General features: G+C 37.5%; 1 protein-coding gene across 1 annotated transcript in view; it reads right to left on the bottom strand.

Annotated features, from left to right (window-relative positions):
• Window positions 1-18773, bottom strand: part of LOC134653446 (uncharacterized protein CG43867) — a 447433-nt gene that overhangs the window by 381978 nt on the left and 46682 nt on the right. The window contains exon 2 of the mRNA XM_063508812.1: window positions 16555-16577. The gene's annotated coding sequence lies outside the window, so the exon portion shown is untranslated. The remainder of the gene's footprint in view (window positions 1-16554; window positions 16578-18773) is intronic.

Genomic DNA, 18773 nt, shown 5'->3' with positions numbered 1-18773 from the left:
GAGAAAACGGTCTTAGAAAACCTTCCCTCGATTTCAAATTAATGAAGATTGGCTTTTACAGATTTTGGAAAAAACATACAGGGTGCGAGAAAAAGGTAATTTTTGACAATCTTTTTTTTGATGCCAATCGATCCCATTCCTATTCAGGATCAAAAGCTTGTATGGAACTAAAAAAAAATCCGGCTAGAAAAGCCACAAATCGAGGAAAACTTTTCCCATACAATTTGTATGAAAATCAAAACTTTTATTTTTCACATGAGTTAAGGAACGCTTCCCACGTATCCCCGACCTCCAGCAACACACCGACGGCAAGACATTAAAGATTATCTTCAGCGTCGATAGAAGGAATGCAGACGCACCTAATGGGATAAACAAACGCACCCTTTGATACAAGTACAGGCGCACCTATCACCTATTTTATGGCGGTTGTCAATTAATGCCGGTCCCACGGGATCGACTCTTCATTATCTTAATGGCAGCGACAGCATAAACGCTCCAGAAACTTCTCATGGCCTACGTGACTCCAGACAACGCATCCCCACGGTTTCGGGATGAATATAAGCGGCCATCCCGACCAGCGGAAGACAGTTCTCATCGAGTCCTCATCTAGTTCGCATCCAGCGACCAGGCTACACGTGAGCTCCGAATCGCTCGGTGTACCGGTACACCCTCGCGCTTCTAAACTATATTGAATTAAACTCGTAATTGTAAAATCAAATAAAGTAAATACCTCCTCATCGGTGTTTTATAAGAAGACCTCCGTTCTCTCAAGACACATAACTGGTGACAGCGACGGGCGAGTCTCCCAGCGAGCAGCGGCTACACATCGTCGGCGCGAACTGGAAGGTTTCAACCTGAAGAGATTCGACCACTGCCTTATGAAGACCACAGTACTCATCGCACTGGCGGCTACCCTGTGAGTTTTCCTACATTTTCCTTTCATTTTCCTAATTATTTTGTACGCATTTCCACCATTTTTTTTCTTTAAAAAAAAAAGAGACAGTTCTATTCTGTGATAGGATTTAATTAATTTAATATCAAAATGGCTCTGAATCATACTACGATCGAAAAATATTTGCCCAAATATGAAGGTGATAGACAAACTTTAGATTTCTTTTTAAATCAAGTTACTATGTTAGCTAGAGCAGCAGACGCTGACGCAAGGGCCCTGTTTCCAATTATATTAAAAAGCAAGTTACGCGGGGAAGCAATTAAAGCAATTGCTCACATGCCAAACAACACGGTAGAAGAAATTGTAAATTCCTTAAGGTCTAAATTTGGTGACACTAGAAGTATAGAACAAATTCTTTCTGAAATCACTCGCATTAAACGGTTCCCTAACGAAAGTGCTCTAGGATTTGCTGATAAAATAAAAGAACTTTTGTACGCAGCGAAAAATAAAGCGGATTCACCGCAAGCAACAGCCATTTTGGAGAACGTTTGCATCGACCAATTATGTAAACACTTGGATATCGCGACTGATCGATTAATCCGTTCCGCGCAACACACCATTTTTGATGACGCGTATAATCAATTAAAACACGAGTTAGAAGTCCACCCCGAGTACTTCCAGAGAAAACAAGAAAAATCATTTAAATCTAATCCAAGATTTAACTATAATAATAAAAACTATAATCAACATACTATACTAAAACCGAATTTCAATCAAAACCGCGTAAATCAACACCAATCTAACCAATTCGCACAAATATCTTATCCTAATCTGCAGTTAAATAACAACAACAATCAAATGCATTGGGCCAACCAACCGCGACCAACTCCGGAACAATGGCGACAAACATACCCGCCAAAACACCAACCTCAAAGATTAACTGACCATTTAGATAGTGATATTTCAATGAGAACCGCGACTAGTAGGCGACCTATAAATCGTCCGCCAAGACCGCGACCGGTAGAAGTTTTTAATACACAAATAAATACCAATGAACATAATGGTAATTACGAACATAATTATGACCCCAACACGTATGATGGCGATGATTTTTTTCAAGAAACAGGACCACAAAACGAATTGACGTAAAATTAAATTATTTAGATAAAGATCATCTCCCATATATCACTATAGATGAATGGGGAGGAAAAATCTTAATAGATTCTGGTAGTAATAGGTGCCTTATTGGATCATCAATATTGAAGTCTAATAGGAATTTTAATAATAAAGTTATCGATAAAGAGTTTACAATTACGACTGCTCATAGTAAAACAAAACATCGAGGAGCTATTAATTTAAAATTATACCCGTTAGGCGAAGACATAGAACATGAATTTTTGATCTATGACTTTGACCCCAAATATGCGGGAATGATAGGATGGGACCTGATTTTAAAGCTTAACGCAATAATTCATCCAAAAAAGTGTGAACTTATCATGCCAAACAAAATAATTCCAATTAGCATAGACTATCCGGAGAAAATCTCAAAAATCGATCCGCTCTCGGATAATCTAATTACATGTGTATCTAACAAACCGGACGGCGAATACTTTATCCCTGAAATCGGGACAAACACCGTCCTCATTAATTGTGCATTAGTGTCAGTGATAGATGGCAAATATAGATTAGGTGTCACAAACCTAAGTCCTAGGCCCCAAAAATTCAAAAATAATTTTGATAATTTCTTACAACCAATACCGAATGGATTAAAATCTGTATCGGAAGTATTAGACAATGTTAAAATAAACAAAACGGAAGCTAGCAAATTAACGATTCGAACGGATCACATGAATATGGAAGAAAAAGCTAAAATTACCAAGTTAGTACACGAATTTAAAGACGTGTTTCATACGGGTCAAGAGCCACTTACCTTTACCCATACAGTTAAACATAAATTACGTTTGACAGATGATACACCCATTTATGTGCGCAATTACAGGAAACCACCAAAACAACAAGAGGAAATAGACAAACAAGTTTACGAGTTACTTAAAAATGGCATTATTCGTGAGTCTAATTCCCCTTGGAGTTGTCCTGTTCACATTGTACCTAAAAAACCTGACGCATCCGGTAAGGTTAAATGGCGCATGGTCATAGACTACAGGCAATTAAATGCAAAAACAATCGAAGATAAATATCCTCTGCCAAATATAGAGGAAATATTGGATAAATTAGGTAGAGCTCAGTACTTCACTACGCTAGACCTCGCGAGTGGGTACCATCAGATAGAAATGCACGAGGAAGATATCGAAAAAACTGCGTTTTCAACTAATCACGGACATTGGGAATTTTTACGCATGCCTTTTGGTTTAAAAAACGCTCCGGCTACATTTCAACGATTAATGGATTTAATATTACGCGACCTCTTATATAATACATGCCTCGTATATCTAGACGATATAATCATTTACTCAACTTCGTTGGACGAGCACATACAAAAATTACGAAAAGTATTTGAACGCTTGCGACAACATAATTTAAAAATACAACCAGATAAATCTGAGTTTCTTCAAAAACATGTAGAGTACTTAGGACACGAGTTAACACCTAACGGTCTAACACCTAACCAACGCAAAGTACAAGACATAGTTAATTTCCCAGTACCAAAAACCGAAAAAGAAATACGATCCTTTTTGGGATTGACAGGCTATTATAGGAGATTCATTAATAACTATGCTCAAATAACAAAACCATTGACTAAATGCTTAAAAAAACGCGCCAAGATTATAATAGATGATGAGTTTTTAAAGTCAGTACAGAAGCTAAAAGAATTAATTACCAACGAACCTATTTTAAAGTATCCAGATTTTGATCAACAATTTATTGTTACCACAGACGCTAGTGACATAGCGTTAGGAGCGGTTTTGTCTCAGAAAGAAGATAATGTCGAAAAACCAATCGCTTATGCATCTAGAACTTTATCTGATACAGAATCTAAATATTCTACAACTGAAAAAGAGCTACTTGCGATAGTTTGGGCTTGCAAACACTTTAGACCGTACTTATATGGTCGTAAGTTCATCATTTACACCGATCATAAACCTTTAACTTGGTTAATGTCTTTAAAAGACCCCAATTCTAGGTTAACTAGGTGGAGACTTCGACTAGCTGAATTCGACTTCGAAATAAAATACAAACAAGGCTCTATTAACTCGAACGCAGATGCTTTGTCACGGGTAAAAATTAATTTTAACGATAATGAATCAATATTAGCTCAGAACGGTAGCGACATGGATGAACAAATTAACTACAATGATAACCGCGAAGAAATCCAAACACAGCACTCACAAGATGACAACATACACCAGGGAATTCCTATTATGAATGATGTCATAAATAAAAAGCCACATCAAATTTATTTTAAACTACACAATAAATTAGATAATATAAACGTGCGAAAGGAAGACGGTAACGAAATCATAGAAGTTAGCCTGTATACATCTAAACGACCAGGAGAAGCACTCAGGAAACTTGCACGCGAGTATTTAAAACCAGGTATTCACTATTACGCTTTCTTTTACGTAGATGAATTATATCAAGAAATGGTAAAGATCCTCACTAAAGAACATAATCCTCAAATTCGTATAACTCGTTGTACTGAAATAGTGGAAACCGTAGTTGAAAAGGAAAAGCAAATCGATATCATAAAAAGTTATCACGAAGGAAAAACGAATCATCGCGGTATTACCGAAACTTTAATGCATATTAGTAGGAAATATTGGTGGAAAAATATTATGTCCGATATCCGCGAATATATTAATAACTGCTCTATTTGTAAGGCAGGCAAATACGAACGGCATCCAATGCGTCCACCAATGTTATTGCCACCAATAGCTTTGCGACCACTTAATCATATTTTTTGCGATGTTGTTGATATTGAAGGCAAGCTTTACTTATCTATAGTAGACGGATTCTCTCGTTTCGCAGTAGTTAAAAGATTAAAAGATAAAAATAGCTCAACAGTTATGTCAAAACTTCTTTCTTACTTTGCACACTATGGTGTCCCTGCAGAAATAACGACTGACGCAGGAAAAGAATTCGCACTACTTAAGGAATTAGTTAATTTATATCACATTAAGATTAATTTCACTACGCCTTATAATCCAGCATCACACGGGATCGTCGAAAGATTCCACTCAACGTTGAGAGAACATTGTCGATTGCTTAGTGAACAATATAAAAATAAACTACCGCACGATGACAAAATGAAACTCGCATTAATAGCATACAACAGCTCGATACAATCAGACACAAAATTAACTCCACATGAAATCTTATTTGGACATATTGAAACGGAACCTTTGTTTAACTTTCTCCATGATTCACAGTTGTTAAATACTCTATTGGAAAAACATAGAGAACATTTAAAAACGGTTTACGATTATATATACAAAATAAAACGGGATGCTCAAATAAAAAGAACAGACGAATATAATAAGAATACCGAATTACCAGCCCCAATAGTCGAAACTCACGAAAAACTCCCAACCACTAATAAACAAGCTAACGTATTTTGTACTCGCCGAAAAACCTACATTCGCGACACAAAAGCCCCAAAAATATATTTGGATAGTCGAGGTAAACGACGAGCAGCAAATAAATTGAGGCCTGTTGTTGTTACAGGTTCCTCCAAGTCCAGGGTAGTCAACCCTACCAAATCAAGAAGTTAGAAAATCCCAATGGCATATACCTCGAAAAAATAGGACCAATTGCAGAAATAGAAGGCTACAGATATCTAACCAAAAGATGTAATCTAACCGAAATCCTTAACATCCTTAACAAATTAATGTCTAATAGAGTTCAAACTGATAATTACCACATTAACAGTCTTTATACCCATTTATTAGGAAGATTAAAAGGATTAATGAACCAAAACGTTGGTCGATCCAAACGCGGCCTTATTGATGGTCTTGGAACAATAGTTAAATTTATAGCTGGAAACCCTGATGCGAATGATTTAAAAGAAATTAATAACAACATTCAAACCCTTACAAATAACCAAGAAACATTACTTAACAACTTAAACGAAACTATTAACAAAGTTGACTTAAGGCTTAAAAGCATTACAAAGCGTTTAAACACTATGTACAACATAAGTTTTACTAATAAGGCAAATATTGATATTTTAACTACTTTTATATTAATGGAAGATATAATTAATATCTTAGAGTTAGGCATAACATTAGCTAAGCCAGGAATACCTTGTAAAGACATTTTTGAGGAGGCAAACAATGTAGAAGTCGATCGTATTATGGTTTACACTGTTAGTAATGTCATACACTTTGTTGCAAAAATAGCGGAAATTAAAGCTAAAAGTGGTAATGCATACAACCTCATCCCTTTCCCGACTCATGATGGTCTAATCCTCGAAATCCAAAAACCTTCAATCCTCATTAAAAACTCATGGTACGCCTACCCAAGTGCTGAACAATGCAAAGCTAAGAAAACCATGATGGTCTGCAAACACGTTTGGTGGAAGGACTCCAATAAAACACCTGACTGCATCCATCAAGCTCTGCTTCTCAAAAACAACCACACGTGCCTTACGACGAAACTAGAAGAAGAGGAAGCTATCACAACAATAAACGACGGCAATTTCCTGTTATACTCAAGAGGACCACAACGAGTAACCATCAATTGCAATGAAACGTTTTACGAAGTCATCCAAGGGCCATATAAACTACACCTTAATCCCGGCTGTGAACTACAGATGGCGAACCTATATACTAAAGTGATCTCGAAAACCAACAATCTATTCAAAGAAGAAGTCCAGCAGATACAGATGCACTTAGAACAAAAAACAGATAAGATCCAATATACGGATGAAGATTTACAAATACACCTGAAGCCATTAGAATCAACAATCAAATCAAACATACATCAACATATTTGGATACCCAGCGTGTGGAGCATAAGCATATTTATGTGCCTCATCGGGTGCGCCATATACCTCAAGTGCACCCAACGCCGCAGCAGCATCGAGAACACGGGCGTAACAAGTTACACCCTTAGTTCTCTCTTAAGGGGGGAGGAGTTAAGGAACGCTTCCCACGTATCCCCGACCTCCAGCAACACACCGACGGCAAGACATTAAAGATTATCTTCAGCGTCGATAGAAGGAATGCAGACGCACCTAATGGGATAAACAAACGCACCCTTTGATACAAGTACAGGCGCATGTAATGCATCACCTATTTTATGGCGGTTGTCAATTAATGCCGGTCCCACGGGATCGACTCTTCATTATCTTAATGGCAGCGACAGCATAAACGCTCCAGAAACTTCTCATGGCCTACGTGACTCCAGACAACGCATCCCCACGGTTTCGGGATGAATATAAGCGGCCATCCCGACCAGCGGAAGACAGTTCTCATCGAGTCCTCATCTAGTTCGCATCCAGCGACCAGGCTACACGTGAGCTCCGAATCGCTCGGTGTACCGGTACACCCTCGCGCTTCTAAACTATATTGAATTAAACTCGTAATTGTAAAATCAAATAAAGTAAATACCTCCTCATCGGTGTTTTATAAGAAGACCTCCGTTCTCTCAAGACACATAACTCATGCTATTTTTCTATGCCAATTGATTCCATTCTTATCTAGTATCAATAGTTTCTTTGGGGTCAACTTACGATAATGTACTAAAAAGCCACAAATTAATAAAAACTTTTTCCATAGGTACATTTACTATGGAGAAAATGTGAAATTTAATTTTGACCCCAAAAAAACTATTGATACTGGATAGGAATGGAGTCGATTGGCATACAAAAATAGCATGTGAAAAATATAAGTTTTCATTTTCATACAAATTGTATGGGAAATGTTTTCCTCGATTTGTGGCTTTTCTAGCCGGAATTTTTTTTTGTTCCATACAAGCTTTTGATCCTCAATAGGAATGGGATCGATTGGCATCAAAAAAAAAGTTTGTCAAAAATTACCTTTTCCTCGCACCCTGTATGTTTTTTCCAAAATCTGTAAAAGCCAATCTTCATTAATTTGAAATCGAGGGAAGGTCTTCTAAGACCGTCCATCCTGTATTAGTTAGTGTGGTTCAAATCTTGGAAATGGCATTTGAGCCACTTTCGGATTTCCGATTGAGTTGAAATTTTGGATACGTATGCAAATCGGATGACAATGCAATCGGGTGACAAAAGTGACTAATAACTAGTTTTTTGCCAAAAACTTATTCCCTATTCCAATATCTTATACTGATAGGGTATGCCCATTATAGGGGGCCCATTACTGGATCCACGTCCATTACCGGGGTTCCATTACTGGAGCTTTGGTGTCCATGACTGGAGAAAAAAAACATACTTTTAATTTATTAATTATGTGGAAACTAACTGCAGTATCTTTGATACAACACGCCTGAAACATGAAAGAAGGATAGGATATTCATCTTTTAACAAGCTAAGCGGTAGAACTTTTACATGTATCAGGGAAATATCACAAATACTCCAAATTTCCTCTTAAATGTCCCATGACTGGTGCCGTTACTATATTTGACTTTTCAATATTTTGAAGGTCGGTCGATACGATTCCCGAATAATTTTAGTCCGGCTTTGCGAATTCTTTTTACAATCTGCTGCGCGGAGCCCCCAACCCTTTCAGAGAAGCTCAGGATTTTTGTCATGGAAATGACGAGATTATTCGCGTTTTAAAATAAACTGATTAAGGACAAACAAAGGCGCGCGTCTTTGAGAAAAGTTTAATTGTGTTAGGGGGAGTCTCCCGGTCGGTGCACTAGATATACACGACCAACTGGTAATGCCGTCATCCAAGAATATAAGCTTTTAAGAAAAGCCGTACAATTTTTACATGAATTTAAGTTCTTATATGCTGTTATAAGCTAAGAAGAACTTATCGTTGTTTATTGTTTCTTCTTTGCCATCATTTGTTTGATATTTGTGTTTTAAGTAAAAGAACAAAATAAGAGAGGTTTGGTAAGTTTTATGATTAGGTAATGGTGGTCATTCATATCTGCCCTTTGCTTGTCATGAACTTGTGTTTGATTGCTAAATCTTCAATAGTATGTAAGTAAAGTAAATTTAAAATCTAGCCCTCCAGGCCTCCACGTGTCTTCCGACCAAAACAAGGGATTTTGAAATAGTATTCAAACGTTAGTAATGTCGTCTCGGTAGTCATTAAAAAGGAACCGAGACGGTGATTGAAGAATTTTACCTCTGGGCTGTCTGCGGGAGATAAGACAGACTTTGACGGATGCTCAGTCAGGGATCAGACACTTGATCCTGTAACTGAACGAGCAATATGATCATCATCATCATTTAGCCTATAGGTCAAAATTACTTGCGTTATATCCATTTTTGTATGGGATTTTGAGCAGCGGCGCCAGGCGCGACGTTTATGAAACTCAAAATCTCTTACATAATGAGTATAATGACACTTAACAACGCAAACGTGTATGTTAAGTCACGCTATCGAATGAAATTTACACTAGGGATACTGGTACTGCTCTTGACTCTGATTCGGTAGTTTGCCCGAAAACCTTCTAAAATGGCAAATATTAAAGTTGCAAATAGGTACAAATCACACTTGGCATTCCAACATACATATAAATCCGTACCGCACCCGCAGTTTATTTTTGTTGAAAATGCTCCTTCAGATCTTAGGGTCAACATAGTTTAGTTCAAACACCTCATAGCTACCCGTGTGGATCATGGAATATTTCTATTATTCCATTCACTCCATCTCCAGAGTTAATTCAATTTGTGAGCCATAGATTCCCAGCCGAGATAATTCCCACTAAGCTGTTCATTTAGCTTTGGACGGAGTCGTTTAGCGAAGCGATAAAACTGTCTGAAGCTGGAGCTAGGGCGAAGACTGCGTCATTCAATCACACCTACCTACAGTCTACACTAATGTCCGTTAGATTTAATGTATTTAAAGTTAAGTTAGAAAAGCAACTTCGCGAACCTTCTGTAATTACTCGTATGATTAGAAGGCATAGGTATTCTAATTAAAGTCTGTGCGGAAATAGAAGAGTCGTGGAATGTATATAGGGCGCAATACATTCCACGACTTTTCTCTTTCCGAACAGACTCTATAATAAAAGGTAAAAAAAAACTGGATTTGTTATGGATATATGGATCGGCAGTAAATTCGCATTTATGCAATTCTCCAGAAACGTCACTTTTGACACTGACAGATCATATCCATAACAAATTTAGATAAAATTCATAACCGGTTATTATAATCAGAATACCTACACCTCTAGGATTATTGTGGTTTTCGTAGTTCTTTAGTTTAGTTGGATGAAGACTGAGTTACGAAGTGCTACGCCGCGCGCCGCGCCGTAGCCAACTGTAGCATAATTTTCTCGGTAGGTGTGTAGCGAAAATGCGTCGTAGAGGCATGGAGATATGGCCAACCCTACACTACTCATATTGATGAGGGCAGGGCATGACCAGTCATTGTGAAGATCCTTGGGAATGCTTTTGATCAGATCATTTATGATAATTATGATATCGGAGTCTGACTTGCTTTAGATGGCAACGACCATATCTCAAAAGAAATATAACACCGCGGCAGAAAAAAAGGTGAAATAAAATAAATACCTATATTAACATAGATGTAGTAATATCGCTTTCACCACCTAACGTTATGAAGATTGTCAGAGCTTCATGCTCAATAAAATACCTATTTATCATTCGTAGATAACTAAGCCACCGGCTGCGGACAAAACCCAAAACAAAGCAAGGCTATAAATGTACATTTTAATTAGGTACAGCTTAGAATAACATTATCAATGAATTACCAACACGTAGTAAATGAAATATTTATCAGCTCGGTTGCGATTGTTTCATGATTATCTTATGTCGGGTTATTCCCACTAGTTACCACCAAGTTCTTACCAGTGGTAACTACTGGGAATTTTTTTCCCACCTTTTACCACTGGTAACTACTGGGAAAAATAATTCCCAGTAGTTACCACCATACTCGGTTTGGTGGTGACTAGTGGGAATTTTTATTCCCAGTAGTTACCACCAAAATTTTGTTAGGGTTAAATACTAATAAAAACAGTACAAAAAAATTAAAAATAAATATAGAGTAATTTAATAAATCATAATTAAGTCGATTAGTGTTTTAGTAAACTGCCTTAAAAGTGACGAAAAAATATTGAAACAGTTTTACCGGTACTAGTACAAAAACTATAATATATGCAAGGATAAATTTAATAATCCATTTAGATTATTTTTAAGTGATTTTATTCGGTAATTCAAAATCACTCTATATTTATACTATAACTAGTGGGAATAACCCTCTTATGTCGTCAACTTCTTTGGCTGGGTCTACGCTAGACGATCCGAGCACGTGTGGACCACGAGCCGATCACATATTCGGCGTCGGTTCACACTGCACGACTTTGTGATCCGCTCTTCACCTTTTGATATATTGAGGAAAGAGATGCAACTAGCGAAACTCAGTAACTAATCACAAGACGGCATGTTGTCGTCGTTTAATTTATGACATAAGTAATACTCGTAATAAGCAAATTCAAATTCAAATAAAAAATTGGAAATGTGCGTTTTTCAGTACAAGTAGCCGCGCTACTATAAGCTACAGTGCAGGTGTTATAAACTGCAGCGCCATCACCCGTAACGGCCCAGTATTTAGATCGGAGATATGTGCCTTCTGCCAATACCGTGAATAGGTAGGTATATTTTTTTTATACCACATCGGTGGCAAACAAACATACGGGCCGCCTGATGGTAAGCAGTCACCGTAGCCTTTGGACGCCTGCAACTCCAGAGGTGTTAGAGGTGTATTTATTTATACAGCGTTTTTCAGGCCCACTATCCGCGCTGGTATAAGTTAGACTGTGCAGGTGTAATAAACCGCGGCCCCATCACGCGTAACGCCCCGTAATTAGCTCGCAGACGTGCCTTCTGCCAACATTGTTGGTCGATCGAAGATGCTATCTCCCACATACCGGCAAACAGAACAAATAACATAGGTACCTTATTATTTGGGTATTTTTAGGATTTCAACAAATTTACATCGACCATGACCCCTTTTAATGAATCCCAAAAAGAAGAGTTTATCATTTTACAATCACATTTTTTATTGTTTTATCGATTTCCGATGAGCAGAATAATGGCGGATTGCAAGTTCCAACCGTACAATTAATGAACTGATTTACGTTAAATATGGAGGCTGTCATCCCATGTAAAACTGTCGCAAAATTTTAACGAGCTACGATGACGTTGACAGACGGTTTGGTCCAACTGGTCGCTTAACCCATTCAGCGCTATTCACGACACGTTGTCGATTTGCCTCTACGAAGTATTTCCGCGAATGTGTTAACAAAACTTTAATCAGAAGTTACCAATTAAAAATAACTGTACATTATGTATTTTATAACGTCTTAATTAACATTTATATTAACAAAAAATCCTTAAATAAAACTCGGAAATGCACCCAAAAGCCAACATCCAACTAGCAACGCACGTCGCATACGTAAGACAAAGTACAACTATTTTCATTTCATTTTCATACAACAGCAACAATCTGCATAATTTATATCCCGCTCGGAAGAAACGTTTACGTTGATATGAGTTTAGCTTTATGATCTCGGTAATAGCCGACTGACGCAGAAAAATTACCCTCAATTTTTTTCAAGGTATAAAAAATGTTGGTAAACAAACATACGGCTCGCCTTATGGTAAGCGGTCATTAAAGTCTATGCACGCGTAGTGAATGTTCTAGTACAAATGTGAATAGTTGTCTGCTTTGTGTTTAAAGAAAATTATAGCATATGCGCAATTATGCCAATTATAATTATGGGATAATAAGAATGTCTAGAAAGAGAAGTTGAATAAAAAAAATATCCTAAAGATTCAGTAGTTTAATTTCAGGTTTTTACTTATCTTCATTTAAGGTTTTTGTACATAACATAATTAAAAAAAAAATGCTTATTCATCATACCACTTAGAAATAACGATTATAATAAATAACGATAACGGTAAATAACGCATTAATTGCTACAAAGATTTATGTTTGTACAACAAGCAGCAGGTAAAAGCGGAAAACAGCCTAATTATATTCTATTCACAAATAAAATTAATTAGTTACCCAGTAAACAGATAACAGGAAAGAATTTAAAACAGTCATATTTCCCCCGAATTTGCTCTGATAAGATAAGCGATCTTAAAACGCTTTAATTAAGGACCTAACAGATGGCGCGCTGGATACACGAGAATCGTAAAACAAAATAAAACCCGGAAAAAAATAATCATAAAATCCGGAAGACAAATTAAATTTTTATTTTTTCTGGGACATATAATGCTATGTATTTTAATAAACCCGAATTACTTAGGGCGGTCGTAAAATTGGAGCTCCGAATTAACGGGGACAGTTGTTCCGGATTTACGGGCATCCGGTTGGAGTAATTCTATTCGTTCTTTATACTTGTCCACTTTGAATGTCATTTCATTTCCGTCCGGTACGGTGACGTAAAAATTTGATATGGGTCAACTCAAACATTCCAGACATATAATATTTAAAACTTTCGCGTTTTGAACACATATTACCTCACATTTATAGACGGGTCTAACGCGAAATTGAATAAATTCCAGACCTACCTGAGTTAAGTAAAATCGCAACACAAAAGAGTCGGCAGATTTTGCAAAGACTGAACAGTTTGAAGAAACGTAATGTTGTATTTCCCCCTAATCAAGCACTTTTGAACGCATACCATTTAAGGAGCGACCACAACAAATCTGTTTAATAAGTTTAATTTAGTATGATTGGAAATAACAAGAGTCGGACCAAGCTAATTATGCATTCCATTTCCAACGGCAAAGTGTGACAATTTCATCATTAACCTAAAATTTTCTATTAAAATACGACGTATACTCAAACACTAAGCGTTTTTTAAGTTAAATGGGTACATTCTTTTAAAGCAACTTCTTATGCTAATAGATGAACATCGATTTGTCCACTCTTTGTCTCATAATTCAATCTACCATCCCGTCTGCATAGTTTAAAAAACACCGCAAAAAACCTATTCAATACGCCAAGTTTAAAGCAAGAACAACAGCCGAAGTTGGCCAAACTAAACGTATGGGGAAAGTTGAAGGACTCTCGGAGAATGATAAACACTTGCGGTGGCGGAGGAAAATAGGGCCTCCTATAAATCAGAAAAACTCTCTCGACACCAAGTCGCGGCGCAGTAGCATGATAACAAACAGAGCACGGGAAAGTAACGTTTCATTGTATATTTCATCGAAAAAAACACTACTTTATTATAAATTATACCACATTTTCGGTTCCACTTTTATAATATTTAATCCAAAAATGTAGAATACGCTTCGACCATTCGAAGATATATAGATATAATTCTGGATCGATATGTTGCGAGAGATCTGAGGGCCTATCGTGAACCACGTTCGACGTGTTGCCGCTCTATCGCACTTGTAAAAGCGTGACAGGGAGGCAACACGTCTAACGTGGTTCGCGGTAGGCCACCAGGTTTTGTCTCTAGATAAGCGTCCACCATCATTGATCGCAACCGCAATTCTTATTAAGCGGAATTAGTGGCATAGGAGGGATTTGTGTTACAAGTATTCTTTGGACTTTCTAACATTTAGCAGTAAGGCTATCACCGTAAATACCGCCAGTAAACGCGTTAAAAATAATAATCTGACTCGTAAAATGAACGTTTCTTACGGGTCGAAAAAAAATCTGAATCGAGAGCCCGCGTATATTTAGTTTGCATTTATTCTTCTGCATTATGGTCACGCGTAGCGATAATTTTGATCCTAAGTGGTTAAAACCACCAAGACAAAATGAGTATCCTCAAAACTACAAAACCCTTGCCCTACATGTATCACATCACTACACCAAATATTCTCATATACTGTTTACTGTGAATGAATGTATGAAGTTCCCGGCTAAACGTAACAGGAAAAGTAATCATTGTTGCCATTCCGCCGTGGAAGAGAGCGGTAATAAACTGATTTAACGTCGGCTTGTTACGACGCTAACGCTAACTGGACGCTAAGGGCTGTCAACTACAAATTAAAAATATATGAGCCTTTATGAGACACATTATGATGCTTCTTCAAGTGAAATGTACGCCTCCAAAATTATTGTCCACCTATGTCTATCACTACATTTTTGCAAATAAATATATCTTTATCTTTATCTTTAAAGATATCCGCATATTCTCACACCGATACAATCCTAGACACAGGAAAACCTTATTGCAACGACATAAGGTCTACGGTTAGGGTAAGCTAAGTGTGTTGCTGTTAGTCCCTAAATCGAGGCATCACGTAACTCAATTCAAATTCGAGGCAACTATTCGCAGCGCCGGCGCACTTGCAAATTGCAGGCGTAAATCTCACATCCAAGTCCGTCTGAATTACTCACGAGTGGACCGAGTGCCACGGAGCGAAGATTTCGACGGAGGTGACGAGGCAGCAGTGGCGGCAAGATGTTTGTTGGGCAAGCCGGAGCCTATTCCGTTTACTTTTTCTTCCAGGCTTGCAGGATATCCTGCCACTGCGAGGTAGTTCAAAATATCGTAAAAATTATAAAACGATCTAACTGGTTTTTTCCCGTACTCTTTACTATCATTAACCCCTCATTAGGGAATTTTAAAGAACAGAGCGGAAAAGATAAAAGATTTGTCATTGCAGAAGCAATACTAGAAAATAATCCATCTTGAAATGGTTTAACCTTGGCATTTGCGAGGATTTTTTCATCTTGAGACATCACTACTCGTGGCAGTTCATCTACAGACGATTGCTTAGTTAGTGGAAAGATCACTGTTATGATTAGTTTATCAGTTTTTAATTTATTTTTCTATTACCTATTAGTTTTTGGAAGATGGACAATTTTAGCGATAAGTGATAAGTTGATAACTGGTTCAGTTTAAGTTTATTGGATTTTTTTCGTGAGCAATAACACTGTGTCATACCTTTCCTAACAATTCACCTCCATCCCATCTCTACTGCTGGCAAGTAGACGATAACCGCAAGGCGCGCACAAACGGCCAGACTTAAAATAATTTAAGTCTTCCGCGAAACTTAAGCCATAAAGCGGCAGACAGAGCCGGGACATTTTTCATAGCGTAAACAATTATACGTCCGGTCTTCTAATTGCCCGGGGAAATGGCTTTGGAAAGAGCATAAAGGGGAAATTGTTTTATCTGGGATCACTTAATTAATTAAATTCATTATATCTTGAAGTTGGATAAAGAAAACAATTACTTAATTTAAAAAAAATCATGTTCCGCGTGAGATTTGTTCAAGTATACAGCAATAAGTACTAGGAACTAACTTCTGTCATAAAGAAATAAGTACCTAGGCTTACTTATTTCTCTATGCTTAATTCTGTTTAGTTCCAGTATTCTGTCCTTTCGCGTATATACGAATAAATATGTAGATATCACGCACGACAAACATATCACACGACTTAACACATGTCAGTAGTATGTTAATCCAAAAGCTTACATTCGCTGTCAATTCCGTGCCAATTAAACTCGTGTTGACATGTTAAGATGCTCACTTCAAAAGCTAGTCGCCTTTTGAAGTATGTAATGTGTCTATGTAAGATATATGTAGATTAGATACTCACGTATGCGACAGGCAGCGGTTGATCTGTAACAAAATTATTACAATCAATATTTTTAATTAGAATATTAATATATATTATGTTTCAAAGGGTCATTAATCGCAGACAGTAGGCATTTTTCTCTGTCACTTTAATTACGCCTGTATTGGAGTAAAGGAGAAAGATCCCCGCATTTGCGAATTTCGGTTTTCGCGGTAGCCCCTCAGGCCTATTACAAGCAGCTATTACCTGCAGCGAGTTATAGAAATGGAACTCAAAATTTGCAATTGCTCAGAACAAATAGACTAACCATTCATTTCATTAGAAGTTTAACAAATTGAAACAAACACGACGGCTCACGACGGGACTGCACTCCGCCATTAGTCAAAATTACACAACTCTGGCTATCGCTCCCCGGGCAGGAATTGACTAACTTCAAGTGTACGGGCACTCCTTTAGAAAGTGTCACAAGGTATAGGTGACATACCTTCCTGAAAGAGAGAGTTATGTTTTTCGAGTTTAGTCTCAGTTTAGTGACATATTCTTAATTATTCTTTAGCGAAGATGGGGTAATATTTTCGAACTAATCTGTGCGCCCTGGAGTCGGATTTCTTATCTAATCCGTGATGTCATATTTACTCCCCTGGCACCTTTTACAGGTTTCTGTTCTATTTAATACCACCAGTGCGCGCGTGAGTCGCGATGAACTTCTAAATTTGAAGGTATATCTAACTTTCTATCGCCACTTAATGCAAGAAAGATGAAAATAGACGTATATCATTTTTTTAAGTTTTAAAGGTATAGTAATTAATTTGTTTGTGTCGAGGTTTTTGTTAAAAGTGAAAACGCCAAAAGCTCACTCCTTCCACAGCACGAAACCTTGCCCAAAACAAGTAGCCCTGTGACCCTCTTCGCTAACCAAAACAATATTTTAATTATTTCCGACTATTATTGGAGAAGTTAGTCCAACATTATAATTATTAAGTTGGAGAACACGAGCTTTCGGCAAAGGAGTGAGTTCATAATGAGGGGTACACTAATGACAAAGTTAAGAGGGACCTCGGAAACGATTACATGTATCTAGGGTTACATTACTGTAAATGACTAAACCCCTTGACAGTATTTGACCCTTATGATATTTAGAGGAAATGGGCGGATACAAGGAGTAAATCTAGTCAACATACTCAACTCGTCGTGAAAACATTTGATTTCGGTAGAATTTCTTTCCCTAAAATATTATATTACTAGCGTCCACTAAAGCGCTACAGATTTTTTTTTATATATAATATAAATTGTGTCGACTTTTTTATTTTCATAGATATAGATATTTCATAGATGTCTCGGAACAAGGTATAAAATGGCGACAACGAAGATCTGGAAAAAGGGTGCGAATAACCAGCCGACTATTAAAATTATGTAAGTTGTTTATTTAACAAATCGAAAGCTTATTTAGGGCACCTAGCATAAGGCCAGTAAAAACAGAGGGCTTGAAATGTTACCAAAACGATATGTTGTTTCTTATGCCATTTACTAGCGACCAGCTACATGACCTGATCCCACCTTCCCCTTTCCATCACCGGACGTCCAGGCGCGGGGAGCGAATGCACCCGTTAGTGGTTAACATCCCATTGGTCCGCACAAAACGATTTGCCTCGCCTTTTTTGGTAAGGACGGCTAAGGAATGGAATGCGCTCCCGTCATCCGTATTCCCTGAGAAATATGACCTCGGTCTCTTTAAAGCTAGAGTGAATAGGCTATTACTGAACCGGTGAGCTCCTTCTTAGGCTCTGTCTTCACTTTCCATCAGGTGTGTCTAGAGCCAATCGCCGATCAGTTTATCATAAAAAAAAATTAAAAATAAAAATTTACTAGCGACCCGCCCCGGCTTCGCACAGGTTACCAAATTATACATATACCTTCCTCTTGAATCACTATATCTATTTAAAAAACCGCATCAAAAGCCGTTGCGTAGTTTTAAAGATTACATACATAGGGGCAGACAGCGGGAAGCGACTTTGTTTTATACTATGTAGTGATTACAATAAATCACATCTACGTAACAATATAGTACTTATATCGTTTGAATACATAGGTACTTCTTTAAAGCGTTTCCAATGCCTACTCCACATTTACGACACAAGTACGAGTTGGGGATACAATTTAAATTGTATATTAGGTTTCTTGTTCCCGAACTTCGAGCGAAGGGATGCGGAGAAAAATAAAAACTTTTGAAGGGATCACAT

Source organism: Cydia amplana, chromosome 13 (genome assembly GCF_948474715.1).
Source record: "Cydia amplana chromosome 13, ilCydAmpl1.1, whole genome shotgun sequence".
Taxonomy (NCBI): domain Eukaryota; kingdom Metazoa; phylum Arthropoda; class Insecta; order Lepidoptera; family Tortricidae; genus Cydia; species Cydia amplana.
Note: the sequence above shows the minus strand (reverse complement) of the source record. Positions and strands in the feature narration are given on the sequence as shown.